At 41.1% G+C, this 18,712-nt stretch overlaps 1 protein-coding gene across 2 annotated transcripts in view; it reads left to right on the top strand.

Annotated features, from left to right (window-relative positions):
• Positions 1 to 168: 168 nt before the first annotated feature.
• tiam1b (TIAM Rac1 associated GEF 1b) overlaps positions 169 to 18,712 on the top strand; it is a 41,649-nt gene continuing 23,105 nt past the window's right edge. For both annotated transcript variants that reach the window (XM_056440529.1, XM_056440528.1), the window contains exons 1-2: positions 169 to 249; positions 18,602 to 18,693. The gene's annotated coding sequence lies outside the window, so the exon portion shown is untranslated. The remainder of the gene's footprint in view (positions 250 to 18,601; positions 18,694 to 18,712) is intronic.

The following is an 18,712-nucleotide window of genomic DNA, read 5'->3' as shown; positions in this document are numbered from 1 at the left end:
GGTGAACCGCAGCTGATTGGCTCCGAGGATAAATAAGTGGCGTTCTCGCGATCCACTTGCACGCCGTCTCCAAGGACCGTGGGCTCCGCCCCTTTCAGCGGTGTGGAAACAACACGCGTGGTCTGTGGACCCGCAGAGCTCGGACGGGCGGCAGGATTCAGAGGCGCGGACGGGCAACGACGCTGTGAGAGACATGAGGAGTTCAATGTCAGAGCGGACGCAGGCAGAACCCGACGGCGGTGGAGACGGGTACGTAAGGACGGCGGGACGCAGGCTCTCTTAATCGTGAAACGGGTAATTGGCTCGATGTCCGATCATATTTCCGCGTGGTCCTAGCGCCGTGCAGGCATGGTCGCGTCACTCAATCACACAAGTTTATCAGGGGTGACATGTACTGCTGCACCGAGGGATCCAGTGGAAAAGGCCGACATGCTGCGTTTTGTGTGTGTGTTTTTGACATGGGGTGTTGCGCATCTGTCGTCAATTCATTCATCCCGACGTCGGTAAAAATCATCCACGTAGCCTGCATTGACGGTGGACATGGGCTACAGCCGTGTAACCTGCACGTCCAGACACTTCGAGAGCAGTACGTGAATGCGCATCCTGCACAGATGCTCCACTGGCAAATACCGGATGTCCATTCGCAATAGGATGTTGGTTTGACCGGCAGCCTGTCCGCCGTGATGCCTTCGAGGTCTTCTAGCTTTCTGTGAGGAAGAGGAGACTCCGCTTGTGGCCTCGCTGCGGTGCATCGTTGCATGAAACGGACTCGTTCGCTCTGACTCGTTGCATCTGTTTGGTGTTGGAGCCGACATGACGATCCGGGCTCGTGCAGCTGCACATTTACACATGGCCTTGGCAGACGGATCATGTGCAGGTGACTCAAGTGAACGGCTATGATGGCTCATTCGCGCAGTTGCTTTCCTCCGCTGACCTTATGGTGTCGCGTTAGTTGCATCGTCACAGTCTGCTGCTGGAGGTCTTCCCGTCCCGTTTCTGTGTGGCTGTGAGCATCACAGCAGGTGTAATTGCAGAGGTGACTAAGCAGATGCTTTTTCGTAGCGCTGCAACACATTTAACTCATGGGACATGACGCCTTTATTGCAACGTTTTTTATTATTATTTGCGCTGCAGCAGCTTTAGCCCTTGACGTGTAAACGATATACACATCTTGAGGATGCGTCTCGTGTTTGCTGTCACTGTTTTGTTGCTGCCAAGAGAAATGGCGTTTCTTCTACAACACAAAATAAATCCTACCACTGGGAGCACAAGGTTTTTCTCAGTCAGCAGCTTGTATTTGTGAGTCTAGCATGACAACGACCCACAAACAGGCAATGGTAAAAGCATCAGCCAAGGGGAGTTGAGACATGCTTGCATCGTCACTGCTACACCGATAAGTAATTACTAATTACCGAAGATGTTCAGTGATTGAGTCAAATTCTTACTTTAACATCTAAGGAAATGTAACAGTTTTTAAAAAGGGAGTTGTGTCATCATCCTAATTGATCAAACAACACACCTGTGGCCTTGAAAAGATGGCTTTTGGGAGCAGTGGCTTCATTTCATGTCGTAACAGCCATAGACGGCTCTTAAACCATCTGCAGCCTATTCCTCCACTCTCTGTTGATGTGCTCAGTGTGATCCAGCCATCTACTTGGACAACAACAGGAGACCTGTTTATTCGCCAGCACACTGACAATAATCGATAGGTTTTTAGATTGCAGCCAATCAAACCGAAGGCAATCAGCTGGTGAGACATGTAAGACAATGGGAGTATTGCAGTACTTCTTTCCCACTATCTACATGCAACTGAGAAATCCAACTGCTTTCTGACGATAGTATTTCTTGTCTGTTGTGTTTTTATTTCTATTTATACTGTAAGTGGTGTGCTGTTTTGGCCAGGTGTGTCTCTCAAGAGATTTGACTTTCAAAGGACTGTTTAGATAAATATTCAATTAGAAAAATATTAATTGATTCTCTAACATTTAAACAAACCACACAGTTGTTCAACCACATTGCTGACGTGTGGCTCCGAGTGAATATTAGAAATTAATAGGGAAAGTCATTCGTATCTTAATGTGATTTAAGTTTCATTGTCTGATTACATTCGTCACTATGGATTCTTATATCCCAAAAGCAAATGACTATGTTCAGACTTATAGCACTGTATAAACAATTGCATTAATTTCAACGGCACCCTATGTTGACTCAGTGGTAGGGTTACTTCTATCGAGAACTTTATAGCACAAATGGCTCAATTCTACTCTGAAGCTGTCAAAACAAATCATTGCTGCTGTGATAACTTTTTGGGTTTGAATGTCTGCTAATTCACCTTTCGTCCATTGATCTATCCAGTTGTTTGGTCACAATATGTCTAAATGCATAAACATTTCACAGTCAGTGTTTGGAGCTTCACCGATGCTTTAGAGTTTGGGTGGATTAATCCATTTAAGTTTGGTGCGTTGTAATGGGCACTAGTTGTTTCGGTGGAGGACCTAAACGTTATCTAAGTCTCAAGTTGAGGAGGTGGCAATGATTGACCGTTGGAAGGTGTTTACTGCAGTGGTTCCAGAAACTATTAATGACCCAATTGGCAGCTTGGGTCCTTTGGTCTGTGTTGGACAACCATGGGAGGAGAACAACCATACTGAGGAACATCCAGCAGAATGATTTCAGTGTCTGCTGTTGGGTCCTCGCTGGTAACCTGAGCTCACTTGTGTGACATGCCTGCACAGAGACCTCACCCTCTTTCTGTCTTTATGTGGTCAAGTTGAAACTAGTTGTGCTCGCCTTCTGGCTTGTGTCGACACTCTTTAACTCAACATCTCAAAGATCTCAAAGGTTAGCCCAACGCGAGGCCGTGTAGCGACTAGCCGAGCCACACATGAAAGAATGTCTAAACATTCATATGGTAATTTGTTGGCTTTGTGTACAATCCATGACTTTGTTCGTCATGTGCGTATAGCATGTATTGCCAAACACGGATGATTTCTTGAAATGCGCATAATTTAACCCTGATAAGTCCTCTTTGTGAATTATTCATTTCTGTCCCACTTGCACATAACTCTTCATGTCTTTGCAAAGTAAATACTGAAGTGTGAATCTAGTGTGCTAAATGCCAAGCCAACAATGTACCGAGCCGAGAATGAAAACTGTCATCCCAAGAAAGTCACTACGATCTTCTGCATTAATATTGACAGTGGTTTTGAATGTAGTAAAATCAATGTTTTATTTTTAATACCAGAGTCTTTTACATGTTTGATTTCTGTAACTGCTAGCTTTGGTCCTCAGTGGAACTGCGTGTTTGACATAACTAACACATGAAAAGAGGAGGTGTGTTGTGGGTACTCGCGTAAAACCTTAACCACAGAGCTGGAAATCTTTACTGCCAGGAAACCTGTGATGACTTGTAAGTGACTGACTGTCGTGAACAGAAAATACCATCTTTAAAGGTAAAAATACGGGATTCTGAGCATTTCTATTGCCTCTCAACACGGCAACAGCCGGCCCAGGCATGTCTACGCAGAAGGGAGAAGCTCGGATTACAACACACACAAAGGCAGAGACTCCGAGCATAATTGATTATCTGCTAAGGTAGAAATTAATTAGTCATTCAGGATGTAATTAAAATGCTCATATTGTTCGTCCTTAAAAAGTCTTTCTATAGTATGCCATGAAGACATGTCACTAAAATTCATAATATATAATGGCAGAAAAATGGTCCACAAAAAAGTCCAATATAGCATTTCATTAAAAATCAAATTCCACAATAACATGTTATTAAAAAAGTTATAGTTTGGTAAAACATAATTTGATTAATTTAGACAGACACGTTTGGGTGCTTGGGGTCCATGATAGCCTCCTTTCTACATTACTGGTTGTGGAAGTTCTCCATGGATTGAAGCGCTGTCCTGATTGGCTGCTGAGCATCTTTCATCACCGTCTTGGAGTGTTACGGTTGAGGGTGGTTCATCTGCCATAGACGCGATGTTTCATGATATAGTATAAATGTACTTTATGTATGTATGTATGAACAACAATTCTGCCAGTATGTCATAAAAATGGCCCATAGTCATATTCCATAAAAGAGATCATAGTCGACGTTACTGCAGTTCACAGATTCACAGTGCTGACAAAGTATTTGAATAAACTCTGGGCTTCGGTGAACTGCGTGTCTTTCTGAATATTTCATATTGGCTGATGCTGACAAGAAGCTCTGTTCAGTGAATGTAAATCCCATCCTTAAGCTTTTTCAATAAATGTAAACCTCAAAACAATTATTTGCTGATCTGATTAGTTGATCAAAAGTGTTGACAGTTGCTCTTCTGTTTTATGTTATTGAATATTTTATAATTCAGTTTTATAATTTGAATTATATTTTATTCTTCAGTTTTATCAAAACAGTTTAACTGTTTGTCAGAAAGGGCTTACTATTTGAAGATTGTATCCCAGGCTGTTGAAAATTAAGATGTGCATTTTGTATGAAACAATTACAATAATTTAATGAAAAAAGTCAAAAATGAAAGAAATGGATTATTAGTTGCAGCCTTAAAATATTTACAGGTTGTCTTTTACAGGACACACGATTATTTTCTATATTTGAGTCACGCTCTTAAACTTTGCATTGAGCCTTTCTTGAAGAGTTTTCTTATTTCTTTGTTGCCATTCAGCCCAAGTTGATGGATGAAGGACAGCCATGGTTTTCCCTCCCGTTCGGTTAACATCCATGTTGTATTGAGTTTAAGACCAAAGCCCAGTCTTCCCTTGCTCCTCCTGACAGGACATCTGTCTCCATTAGAGAGAACTATTGATGTGCTTCAGTCTCAGGCTGTCTGCCACCATTTTTTTATAGTTGACAGGAGGATTCTCATTGTTCTCCACAGCAAGATTGTACACATCTGAGAGACGGTAGTATTGCTTTCATCTGGCACAGGTGCTGCTTTGCAAGTGATTCACAGAATATCTTTAAACATACTTAGGTATTTCACATGCATTAAAATCTACACATTTTGATCACGGATGCAGAAGACTAGAAGTTGCCACACATATTCCAGCATCTGACAAAGTGACATCATATATGGTGAATTCATGATGTGATGACAGCATGATTTGGGGAAGGCGTGCCAAGATTTGATCCCAGATGCTTTCCCCGAAAACAACCTCTTTAGCATTTTGTATGATTCTCAACGTGAAGACATGGGCTTCCTCGCGAAGAATAACAAAATAAATTGAATATTCTTCTCATCAAAGTAAAAAATAATAGGCCCTACGCCGTGGCCCGCTCCTTTTTTAAAACAAGCAAACGAGTGTTTTCCACAAATATATTCGACTCGCCTGCACTGTTGTGTATTGACTCAAGCTTCAAAGCTTCCTTTTGAGGTTGTTAGCCTCGGAAAAAGAATTTCTGAAAATATTAGAGGGCTATTTTAAAATGTGTGTGTATATATATATATAGCCCAGTGGATGGTGCACCAAGTTAATCTGTCTCCACAATGGTCATGGGCTTTATAAAGACATGACAGATGAGCATTAAAGCTCAGCTCCTCCCATTTCTGAGCTGGATGCAGAAACGTATGACTGGCTGGCAGAAATGCACATGAATGGTGATAATCAGTTTCATGTGCGCTAGCCTGCTGAGGCTATACGCCACTTTTGGGAGATTGGAACTAAGCTAACTTTACCATGCATCAATAATAAACGACTTCCCAATGCCCTTTTGTTTCCTTGAGGTAGTAGACTCTGGCTTGCGATATGTTTTGAAGTGGCATACTGCAATAATGTGTTATCCTGAGTGTGAATCTGAAGCATTTATTTGGTGATATGCAGTCAAAAGATCTCTAATCGAGGTTAAAACTTTGCGAAATGAAAAGATAACGTGAAATTGTTTTAAAGAAGTCTAGGTTACATAAAGAATAACTTTCATTCAAATGCCTTTTTTTTAGTGTAAGGTAGGTCCTAACTACATGTTAAGGTAATCAAATAGCCAACTGAAAGAAAATGAAGAAGTTGATAATTGCTTAATCGTTTGAACTAATTCATGCAGGAAAAATACTTTTTGTTCTGTTTTTTTATTTTTTTTAAAATATCATAAATTGAATATTTGGGCAATTTGAGATATTGGTCATATAGGTACATTTAGGGATGTTTCCACAGCCTCTAGGAAATTGTGTGTTCGGCATTTGCACACTCTTATGAAGGCCTAGCGCTTACTGAGCCGTAGATGCTTTCATGCTTCTGTAGTTACATAATTTCCCCTTGTGTGATTACTAAAGTATCTCTCTCACACATTCTTGACAGCCTACGATATAGTCTGTGTGCTTTCTGTAACGATTGCATAGTATACACTGTATTTGACCCTATCCTACGTTTTGGCAACTGTAACATGTTCCAAGTATCTTTTCATAACTAGTGTTGAGAGCTACTCATGATGCATATAGGTTCAGCTCGACCAGTCAATATTTCCCCGTGCATTCTAAATGATTTCCCCCTCTATACCGGTGTCTTTGAAGTCTTCTCTTGAGAGGCAACTCACTGCTGGAGACTACTGGATCCTCTGCTAACGATCTCTTCTGGGGCTGGGGTTACTTTCATGTCTTGCGTAACAGTTGCACTTTTCTCTTGAGATATCAGTTGTACGTAGTGTTATTTTTCAGTATAATGGATCATGAGTTTCATCAGAGGGGGATGCATGTTGCTGTGATTGAGAAGACCCTTAAAAAGAATAAACACTTGAACCCTTGTGGTGATGAATGTTCTTTTCAGTGTTGTTAAACTGCCTCCTACTGAACCAAATGGTGTCTCCAGCCGACCACTCGTTTATATTTATAGTGTAGAGTTTTGGGAATAAAGTTGAATAAGCAGAGACATTCTGTTGAATCTACATCTCGATGCGTCATTGTGGGGCCCGGTGTGTTAACTGGCAGTTTAATCATGAGACCAGAAAGCATGTTGGCGGTGGAGGTCAATGTTCTTGTTGTTGCTGATAGACTGGTGTTTCATCGCGTTTTCATATTGTGGTGTTATTTATTTCCATGTTCTGTTATTTTAATCTGCCTTTACCTCCTTATGATACAATTAGCATTGGGTATTTATTTTTTTTTCTCCAATTATTAGTGTTTTTTGTATCCCTTTCCTAAATGAATACATTATGCAATGTAGTTTAAAATGCTTTAGATTTTCTTGATGCGTCAAATTGATGTCCATTTAGAATTGTTATTATAAACCGGTGTCTGAAGTCAATTTTTAACTGACCTTTTTATTTAATGCTATTTTATTTTTGAGTAGCCGTGCTGTGAGTTATCCTGTTGGGTGCAAGATAGTCCGGGTTCAGAGCCCTGAGAAGTATTAAAGCCCTCTGATTGGTTTATGGTAAAGGCCTCACATCTGAAGAAAAATAAGTCCCGCTATGGATTTACTGTGGAATAATTTTTTTAAAGGCTTCCTGACTAACTTAAGCCAGCTTGAGCAAAGTCTGGCAAAATCTGGCAAACATGAAAATGTCAACCAGATTTAGTATATATTTTTTTCAAATTAATCCAAGTAAAATGCAAACAATATTATGACTTGGAACAAACATATTTACGGCATACCAGATTATTGGAATGTTTTTAGGAGTCGTATTTCCTGAGAAATGGATTGCTCTCATTCCTCCACCTTCAAAAATTTTTTCACTGCGGCTGAAGGTGATTGGCAGTTGGTTGTGACACCTGACAGCATCAGCAGTCCTAAATGTTACTGTAAATGTAATCCCACCTGCCAAATTGCTCCGACATTAGTGAATGAGCTGTCGATGTATTGGATGTTCAATCCGCGCCGACGCTGCGTGTGGTTGGCACCCGGTTTAATAACCTTGTGTCTGATTAGAAAGCAGCAGTGTATTTTGTTTAGCTGAGCTCCACGCAAGCAATCTGCATTTCTGACATTCCTGTGGTGAGAGCAGACATGGATTCAGCATCAGCCCACATTTCAGTGATGGAGGCATTTGTTGCTCTGCTGCCTTGATCCAGTAGCAAGGCCACGGACAGATGAGATGATCTCCTGTAACATCAACTTTTATATATTTACATGGTTTCATATTTGGTTGTCAATTGCCACTATCAAAAAGCACCATCCAGGAACTACATCAATATTTTTTTTGGACACTTAGATTGTGAGTATAAATAATAATCTCTCAACACCATGTCTTCAGATTGTATTTTGTGTTTCCAAGTATGTTGTTGTCATTGGATCTCGTTCCGACAAATTGTCTACTAACTGAAATTGACATTGTGTTTTGTCAGTCGACTTTGAAGCAAATTTGGCACAGAACCAAACATTTAAATTCCGTTTTCCTGAAAGATTACATGGTGAAATCAAGCTCAGTGAGTTTGATAAGAACATAGGTTATTATGTATGGTTGTTTCTGCAGACCAGACATGTCTGTCTTTACTAAGAATCCCCAGTGGTTAAGTTTATTATCAGGGTCACAACCTTAAAAATGCACTGAGAGGAAGTTATCCTGACCACGATGCGAAGTGCTTTTTATTTTGGTCAGTCATCACAAAGTCTAGACACGGCAAATCAATCTCTCTAAGCTCAGTGCTCTCTCCGTCTCTCTTCTGCATGGATGTCATGGTGTCTACACCATCGACGAGCTCGGAGCACATTTTTCTTTCAGTGCATGTGAAGCTGCTTCTGGAGCAGATGATGCAGCTGAACAGACGTCGCTGTGCCCTCGATCCATGATCCTCCCCTCTCCCCTGTTCCCTCTGCCGGTTCCATCACCTCAAAATGGATCCGGCACCGCTGTCACTGCTGACTTGATAGCCACATGACATCAGTGGTGCTATGACAACAGCAAGTCCAGCCCTTTTCTCATTCACAGGTCCATTTTGGGGTTGTCACTGAATGACTCAAACGATGCACCGCAACACATTGAGACTGAGACCTTTCAGCCCTTGTTGCCTTTTGAGGAGAAAGGAACATGAGTTTTGTTTTTCAGAATCCTGTCTTTACAAATCAATTCAATTCAATTCAGTTTATTTGTATAGCCCAATTTCACAAATTACAAATTTGTCTGAGTGCTTTACAATCTGTACACATAGACATCCCTGCCCCAAAACCTCACATCGGACCAGGAAAAACTCCCAAATAACCCTTCAGGGGGGAAAAAAAGGGAAGAAACCTGCAGGAGAGCAACAGAGGAGGATCCCTCTCCAGGATGGACAGGTGCAATAGATGTAATGTGTACAGAAGGACAGATTTAGAGTTAAAATACATTCAATGAATATGACAGAGTGTATGAATAGTTCATAGTAGGCATATTCCACGATGGAGACCTCCACTATCCATCAGGCAGATGGCGGTGGGGAGGAGGAGTTATTTTAAACTACAAAGAGATGAAAGAAAGATGTTCCATCCAAGTCAAACATCAGCTAACATTTCTATTGCAGGTTTAAGTAACCCTTCTGATTCAGACTGAGACAGGCAGCTTAATCTGACAGTTGTTGATCTCGTCAGCTTTTTGTTCATTACAATTTTTAAAAGGCTGCAACATTTAGTGTAAATATAAAGCTTCTCAGAGTGGAGCGCGGCCAATCACAGAGGAGATGAGGGAGGGAACACACATTCCTGCTAGCAGTAGGTTTGTAGTTTAGGGGGGTGGAATTATAGAAGGAAGGAGGGAGCCAGAAGGAGGGGGGGGGGCCTACAAACAGTCACCTCTCTCCCTCAGTTGTTCAACTCATCCTTGTGTGAGCAGTCTGCTGTGGACTTGTAGGAGGGGTATCAATAATATTCTCATGTGAGGCTTGAAATGTTCCCCCTGAGTGATGTGTGGGATTACTCCAGTGACTTCTGTGGAAAAGCAGAAGTGACATTTTCTCGTGGTACACGGTAAGGTAAGTCATTGCATTTGCTGCTCTGTATTTACATAGCAGTGTGTTGTGGTTGTGTCAGTCGATAGAGACAAATGGCTGTCCAGCCTCAAACCTCCTACCTTCCAACAGAGGTGCTAAATCACACCACCAGTAACACACAGTCAACATGTGGCCTGTAAGCATGAGTTTCAGTGCATTCATAGTGTAGTTGCATTTATCAGGTGGAACCAAAGCTATTATGATCTAATTGTGTCTTTAGGGTTTGTATTTTTATTAGTTTCCATCAGTGTTTGCATTTGCATGCTCTAGGTCTGTAATTTAATGTTTTGTGTGAGTTTTATAACCATATCCTGAGGTCTTCACAGCCTGTTTTTAGAGGGTGGGGTTTCCACCTCGTGTTTGTACCTGTAGCACTCCTGTGTAGGGCCGAGCTTTACCTCCAGCAGCCGGCAGCGAGCCATTGTCTTGCTCGGCATTCACTGCCAGACGCAAACAATACAGCTTGTGTCTGTGTCATTGTAATGACAAAGAAGTGGTGCTGGTGGAGGTGGCGGCAGTTTTGTGATGCTGAGAAAGAGATGCTGAATTGCAAATGTAAAAGATGGTCAAAGTCAAGGAGAATTCCCAGAGCGCATCCTGGAGAGGGGCTGGAGGACTTTATGATGTGTGAGTTAATTTAAAATCCCAGCTTTGTGTTTGAAAGCCTGTTGTGACTCCTGTGGTGGGGAGAGGGGCATGAAATGGTCTTCTGGTGTCATAGTTATGGAAATGTATTGACCGTTTGAGGCTTAGCAGGACAGGAGGTCAGGCTCTGCTTTCAGGCTTGTAAATCTTGACAATGCTCCTGTTATGAATGGAGGAAAGTAAGCTTTAGGAAAACAAAACACTTTAAACGTTTAAAAAAAAAAAACTTATAGAAAGCCAGGCTTTTCCTCAATCATCTTCTCCTACTCTCTTGAGAGGAAGATAATTGTAATCACAGATTGGTTTGCATGGTCTCGTCATAAGCTTCACTTCATTGAAAGGCGCAGTGTGCAGGAGAACAAAGGTTATATTGTAGATTTACAAGCCAGAAGAGTTACTCAGAGATCAGGTGGTCTTTCAGATACTTGGCTAATTATAAAAGTTAGAAAAAATCCAGAGCAACATCTTCATTTGTTTGATACCACAGAACTCAAACTGCTGCTCTTTGATAGTGTAAAAGCAAGTAGTCCTACATATGAATGCTCTTTATTTCGTGTAGACATTTCATATAACATTGAATTGAGGAAAGTCATCAGTGTTGTTCTTTTGCTTCAGGCGCATACTAATATGTTTCTATTCAAATACACATTCCTCTGCCCACCAATTGTTTTGTTTGCTGACAGTCAAAGTAAGATGTTTTTGGCCTGCCATTTAACTTGTCACCACAAGCTGTGCTAGTTCTAAGAAGTCCTACATTTGTATTGCACGTGACCGTGAGTCTTCAAAAAGGCAAGACAAAGACAATGTCCTAATGCTAGCTTGACATTTGTGATTACCAACCAAAGCCATGTCTATAGTTCACGTTAATTAACGTGCATGCGATGTGAGTAGTTTGATGCGTTTACCGATGGCAGCAATGCGCCGCACTCCTTGTGGACTTGTCCTCCAGCAGGAGTCAGTTCATGTGTTATGGGGGAGTGGGATTAAAAAAAAAAAAAGGAATAACATATTTGCAGTGAGTATTACCTCTACAATATGCTGTCATTAAAATTAATGAAATTGTCCTGCACTACAATAGTAGAGCGCCTCTTTTACACACCAGTATCCTCCTGCTTTACATGGAATGTAGGGTTTACTGTGATAATTCACCACAGGGCATTAAAAGAGGACCGTACTGGAACATGTGATCGGGGGCTGCTTGGAGGAAGTGGAAACATTTGCAGCTTTGAGTTGTCGTGTGTGTTTCAGGACGCACGATGCTTCAGTGCACAATGCAACACTGAGTGGCATGGCTTCTCCACATGCTCTGTCCATAGATTTTAATTGGATACAATGTATATATTAATGCATGTAAATGTTGGTGATTGGATAAAAGAACAAAAGTCCAGAATGCTCAAATTTTTTGAGTGACATTTGTAAGAGTTCACAGGATAAGGCGTTCTCTCTGTTCTTAAGTATCTTTTTGCAACATAAACTGAATAGATTATTAATATTTCTATTGTCATTAATATTGTAATTAAAATGGGCCTTGACTTTGACCCACATATGATTTTTGAAATGTGTGCCTCCACTTGTGATGCTACATAACCAGTATTCCCACTCATTGACAAGAAAGCAAATGATGGCTTCTGGAAGGAAATCCTGGTTGAGCCAGATTTATAAAACACATTTCTGATGCAGTATTGCTGCTCTTCTATGTCCTTGGCATTGTGTTTATTCTCTTGCCAGCAATGGGCCATTCATGTAAAGACGAGGCAGCTGCCATACTGAGATTAGTAAGTGACTGGTTCACCCAGCAGTGGACTGGCCTCTGGTCCGAGGACATCAACATCCATTTCATGGCTATTTTTGTGGTATTGCTGTTTTACTGAATATGAGCAGAACATTTTTGTTTGGATTGTAATTTTATAAAATGCAAAGATTGCATGGCCAGCTGGGGCCAGAATTCTACACTCCATAATGACATGACATTTCTCTATTACAACTATCTTTACACCGTCTCATTGCGCATTTATCCCGTGGTTTGCCCTTTTTTATATAGTGGCATATAGGATGCATCTACATTGACCCACCTTGCTGTTGAGCTGAAGGCAGAGTGAGGAAGCCATCGAGACATTGGCAGTGTTGGGGAAGATATATAGTTATGCATTTTATTATCACTCTCAGTTGTTTCCACCAATATCTGATTTCAGCTTGCAGCTGTTTGCCATATACGTCATGGTGGGCCAGTACTCAGGAGATCATCTTCCCAGGTGAAATTACCATTGCAACAGAACTCCAGTGTTTTGGTAACCGGTGTGTCCCATGATTGATACTGTTGATGACAAATTTATATACATAAAACTGTCAAGCACAGTTTTCCTTGTGTGAGGTCGAAATTGTTGTGTCTGTTTCGGGAGTCAGACTGTGGAGGAGCAAATTGTAAAAGTCTGGAATGTGAAGTATCTAAAGGCAGACTGGTGTTAATGCTCCATGTAGCCAGGGGAGACCTTTTCACTTACTGTGACACGCGATGAGAAGGTCACCGGCTGAACGTCTCTGGTGATTAGGATGTTTGTCCCAGTGGCTACAGCCATTTCTTTTATTACACAAGGCTTTTTTCATCCACTTCGCAGACTTCCCAGATAGATATGTCAATTGCAAACTGTTAAATATTGATCTTGAATCATTGTGTGATTATTATGTCACTATCTCAGCATCTGATTGAAGTTTTACAATATTGGGAGAAGTTTAAATGCAAATCTCTACCAGAATTAAAGAAAACAAGTTAAATGGAATATTAAAGCTCTGACTTAGTAATACATGCTACCCAGATGAGTCAGTCTTGTAAAATCATGCAGGAATGTATTTACAGATGCTCTAATCATTTTAAATGCCATATAAAATCCTAGTTTTAACAAATGTCCCCCACTCCCTAAAGCAGATTAAAAATACAGCATCACAACCTGTATTGATCCTCTCTTGTCTTAACAGTGGTCTGTGGCTCACGTATTCCTCCAGCTGTTTAAGGACTTCAAAGGCTGTCAATGAGGAGCTAAAGAGCCGTAAGCAGGATGTGGTCTGATGGCACCCCGGTTTTTAACCCATGAACAAACACATTGCTGCCACTGATCATAGAGATGAAAGTACCCAATGACCTCACTAAATGATGTATATATGGCCATGTTGGGAAATGAATAAAAATACAAGCGCTGTCCTTATCATGGCATCTATTTATGTGAGATAATAGAGCATAGAGTCCTTTAAAAAAAATGCATATCTCATCTTGGTGGTCATTTCACACATCTCCCAATGCAGCCGATACGCAGAAACCAGGATCCACAGTTAAAAGGATCAGATCTTTCTTAGAAATGTGCGCAACAATTGAAGAAAATCTCTATACTCATTTAATTTGACCAATGGCCATATGTAGCATACAAACATTCCTAACCTAGAAAAGACTTGATGACCCAACAAAACCTGCAGCATCTGCTGTACACAAACCCCATACAGCTTCAACACCAGCTGAAGCAGTGACCTCTGCACACACTGGTGCCCTAGAGAAAACACTGGCAGGGACAAAGGTGCCACCAGGCTAAACAACCCCAGCTGCTGCGCAACAACAGGCCCCAAAATCAGTGCCTGCTGATTTATTGCAAAGAATGTAACACACAGTCGGGGCTTATCTTTTTGCAATGCTTGAGATGGACATACACTGCAGTAGCACCATGCATGGTCCCATAGTAAACTCTGACGTTGATGCAAAAAGGAATTTTTGACTAAGTGTAGCCATAAAATAAAGTAGCAGCAAGTGCCATTATTAAATTGAAATGTCAAGTCACTGTGTTTTAAGCGTGTATGTTATGGTCTATAGAGAACAACTGTTTGATTAGAGCAAACAGCCAATGTAATGTAAAGACACATTTGCCCTGTTTGTCACATTGGGACACTAAAGCCTGCTTGGCTGTTCAGGGTAGCTCAAATCATACCCGAGTTGTTTTTTGAATAATGTAAATGTGATGGATATTATTGTTCCTTTTACCTTGTGAGAAATCGGAAGTACTTTAAGCACGGCCGTCTTGTAACACTTTATTTATATGAAAAGTTCACAAGTAAGCGACCATGATCCGGTACAACAAGTCATGAAAACATTCAGCTGAATGGAGCAGAGAACTCTGAGCCTTCGAGTAGGGCTGTCTGCAGATTCAGTCCTGAAGAAGCTCTGTGATATAATAGCTGTGTTGATCAATGGGGCTTCTAACTCACTCGACCCTTACACCAGACTATCGGTCACAAATAATAGCTGCTCTGCTTCACCTAGTGGGCAATATTTACAGAGAAACATCAGTTTGCATAACAATCTTCTTCTAAACTTTAAAATTGAAAGGCAATGTGCCTTATCTTCCTCCAGCATCCACCTTTACCAATCAATGGTTGCTGCCGTCTTTCCAGATCTCACACCGACTTCATTATTCCGCCTGGTGTGCACTGGCATCCTTCCCACCACACACAACCACCTGAGCCTCTCGACGGGTTCACACAAGTCATACACAGCAACACCATTTGCAGCCGACTCCTGACTATGAAAACATTTCTGCAGCAAATTCAAAAAGACTTGGTGACTCAACCTGTTAACCTAACAGCATCTTCAATACAGTTGAGCACAATAAGGAGCAGAAAATGAGTCTCGATCACAAGAGATTGCTGTTTGGTGTATATGGTTATATCAGCAGGGACCAGTGAGAGCCCCCCCCCCCCCCCCCCCATACAACTACCTGTGTTATTATCTTTAGACTGGAGTGTTCAGATTACAGGGTTTTGTGTTGGAGCTTGTAACTAGTTGGCACGGTGCATTCTTGCCTTTCACCAGTGTAGTTTGGTTCAATGTAAGGAATTTGTTTGCAGGAGTCGCCGCAACATAGAGTCCAAATCTGATTGGCGTGATTTAGATCTATTGGTGTTTGTATCTTCTGTCGCATTGTGTGTCTTATTGCAATGGGTTATGTAGCTAAGTAACTCTACACTTTTAATACGGTGCATTATGATGACATAATTTTTTCTACATGGAGCTCATAAATATAGGAATGCGTGACCAGGTGTAAAACACGGTCAGTAGATTTTACCATCTTTTAAAAGTCCATAGGTGGGTTTTTAGCCATCGGGCATGTATTTTCATCATTTCCTCTAATAATACAAGCAACTTTACATTTTTGGCCAAAGGGATCGAACAGAGAAGAAGAGCAGTTGGGAGTTAGGACTATTTCCCTTATTCCTGTTCCAACAGGCCCAAGTATTTGTCCAATTTTACGTGGGCTTTTAAGTGGTATTTAATAACAAAGGGACCTTAAATCTGCCTGTCACATATTTCAGGGATGACAAACGGCCCATAGCATGGAAAAATGAACACGACTCTCCCAAAACAGTCTCGGATATCACCCACAACGTCAGTAATTAGAGTACTTTTGTTTTCCAACACTGTCATGTTGATATTACATATATACACTCTAGATAGCATTTTGTCTTTCATTTCATAAATCCAGCTTTTGGTCAACGAGAACCAAACTTAAAATGACTTGTGTTTAAATAACATCTTCCTGCTCCAATTCGAAGAAATTTGGGAATAGAAGACTTCCCAGCTTTGGTCCAAAAGTAGTGACTCATTTTATATCATCATAATCATCAGCTGTTCATTTAGAAGCAGTTTGATAATTTTCAAGGATTGACTGTTTACAAGCTCCTGAAGTGTTGTCGGCTGTAGTGAATCTCTGTGCTTTTCCCTGTAGCCATTGTGTTGCCAATCTTGAGTCACAATAAAACTATACATTTTTGCCATCTGTGGGTGGCTGAAATCTCCTGTAGTTATATATTTCAAGAAGAGCCTACACAGAGGAATCCTCTGAGAACGCTGCTGTCCTTTGCTCTAATAATGATGTTGCGGCTTTGAACAAGAAGCTGTTTGTGCCGTTATGATGATCGTGCTGGTTTCATATTCGCTTTGTGGACTTGCTTTCATGCAAGTTTGATATTTCGTTCGATACACACTTACTTCCCTCACTTCTATTCAATTTTTTTTTAGTTTTCTCTGATTTTGCTAATCACAGAATTATTTTTGTGTGGCACACAAACAGTGTTGCAGAATCAATCCACTCTTTTCATTTGTGACCATTTTGGCATATGAATGAAAAGCTGGTTCCCATATTTCAGGGCTGAACTAATTAACTTGTGCTATAAAATCCAAGGTCAAAACACAATGGGTTGCCTTAACTGTCTGAGGACACAACACATCTTCCACAATTCAAGCCCCTTATCGCAGCTTGAAACAGTCTAATTTCTGGCTAATTCCACATCAAATTAACATTGAAACGACTGAGAAATGATTATTAAATAGAGCACAGCAACATGGTACAGCTCCCCTGTAATTCAGCTGACCATTATATAGATTCTCGAATGGATTATTAAATATGTTTTTACAGTTTAATGCAGCCCTGTAGGTCCCACAAAGTGACGAGCTGTGCTTAAACACACGGGACATTTTCTTTCTCTCCAGGGATGAAATCTGCAAAACAATTAAACTTTCACCTCACATGAAACACTAAAGGGCAATATGTGGGAAAGGGAAGACGCGACCCTGGAGGTAGCCCTTCGTATAATGTTTCTGCGAGCATGTCTGTGTCCCTGAGTGAATCTTGTGTTCTATATGTGCAGTGGCATTTCACAGCTCTGTTCCTCTCTTTTGTTTTCTATTTTTTTCCTCTACCAAATATGATTGCATGAAACCGGCAATAAACTGCAGGGTTATATGAATGGGTTTCCGTCACCATCAAACATTGTGCATTGCACTACTGGTGAGTGAGCCGAATGAAGGAGGGGAAGGGAGCAACATAAGGTAGTTAAACGGGGTCAGCTCCAGTTTACGTAACGCGCCTCTTCACAGAAAACCAGAGTGCATGCAGCACTAGAGGGGATGGGCCTTCACTCGTATGCGGCGTCTACACACGCACAAACATTGCACCCCCAAAGGGTTTGATCTAAAAGGAGGGGAGCACACATCAGGAGGAACAGACACAATGTGGTTATTTAATCTTCTGTCCCATCTGTTGACGGTCCCAGGCATAGATCGGGACCTTTTCAGAGCAGGCTGTTCTGCCTCGAGGGAGAGATCCAAATGTGCATCATGGTAAACGCGTAGGACCGTGTCCCTTCTCCTCAGAGCCCTTTCTAAAGCGCTTGAGAACTGCAACAACGCAACATGGACGGCTCACTTCAGCTGTGAATAACTCCGGGGTCCCTGTGACTGTCACAGAGGTCATATCGTACCCTCCACTTCCTACTACCCAAGTGCATTTTGGGGGCGAGTGGATCACTTCCTGTCAAAATGAGGATGCTGTTTTACTACCCGTCTTCACCAAAACTGACTCTTTTTGTCTTTTGAAGTGTGTGATGAAGAAGCAAAACAATTTTAAAAATGCTTGGATTTAGTTACATTTGCTCCTCTGTACCTACTTTCCTAATTTATTAACAGAGTCTGTGCTGGCCACATGTCACTTTGCCATTTCTAAACAGGGACTTTGCAAAAGAGTTGATATACATTTGGTAATGGTGTACAAATAATCAATACATGCTTGATAATACTACAGGCTTGATCAGTGAAACTTGGACAGTATACAATCTTGTATGTCTGCAGCAATCATGCAATGATATTTTCACTGAGGTAGTTTAAAAAAAAATCATCGTTCGAGTCGATAAATGATTAAACCTCCTTTTTAGCTGATCATCTTTGTTTCCTTGCTTGTATACCGCTGTTCTTTAAAGTTTTGTTGTGTATGTATGTGGTTTATGCTCCATGAATCTATGCAGGTCTCTTGGGTAAAAAAACAACTAATATTGCATTGTGGACATTGGACAACATTTTTGATTATTGCATAGCAGCCAAAAAAAGCCACTCTTAACAAAAATAAGGATGTTTGCGTTTCCATATCTTTTTGTTAAACACTATGGCCAGTATTTATTCATACCACCATAGATAATTGAAAGCACATTACAAATTGTATATAATTTTTCATCTGAATATCTAATTTCAGAGCTTTGTGGCTTGTAGCAGCAGCTGAAGGACCAAACTGTCTGGAGATCCTGTGACAAACGAAATGACAGAAAATTCAACAGGATACTGCAGGTAAAGGAACATTCACAAT

Source organism: Pseudoliparis swirei, chromosome 20, assembly GCF_029220125.1.
Source record: "Pseudoliparis swirei isolate HS2019 ecotype Mariana Trench chromosome 20, NWPU_hadal_v1, whole genome shotgun sequence".
Lineage (NCBI taxonomy): Eukaryota > Metazoa > Chordata > Actinopteri > Perciformes > Liparidae > Pseudoliparis > Pseudoliparis swirei.
The sequence above is the reverse complement of the archived record's forward strand: the minus strand, read 5'-3'. Positions and strand labels throughout refer to the sequence as shown.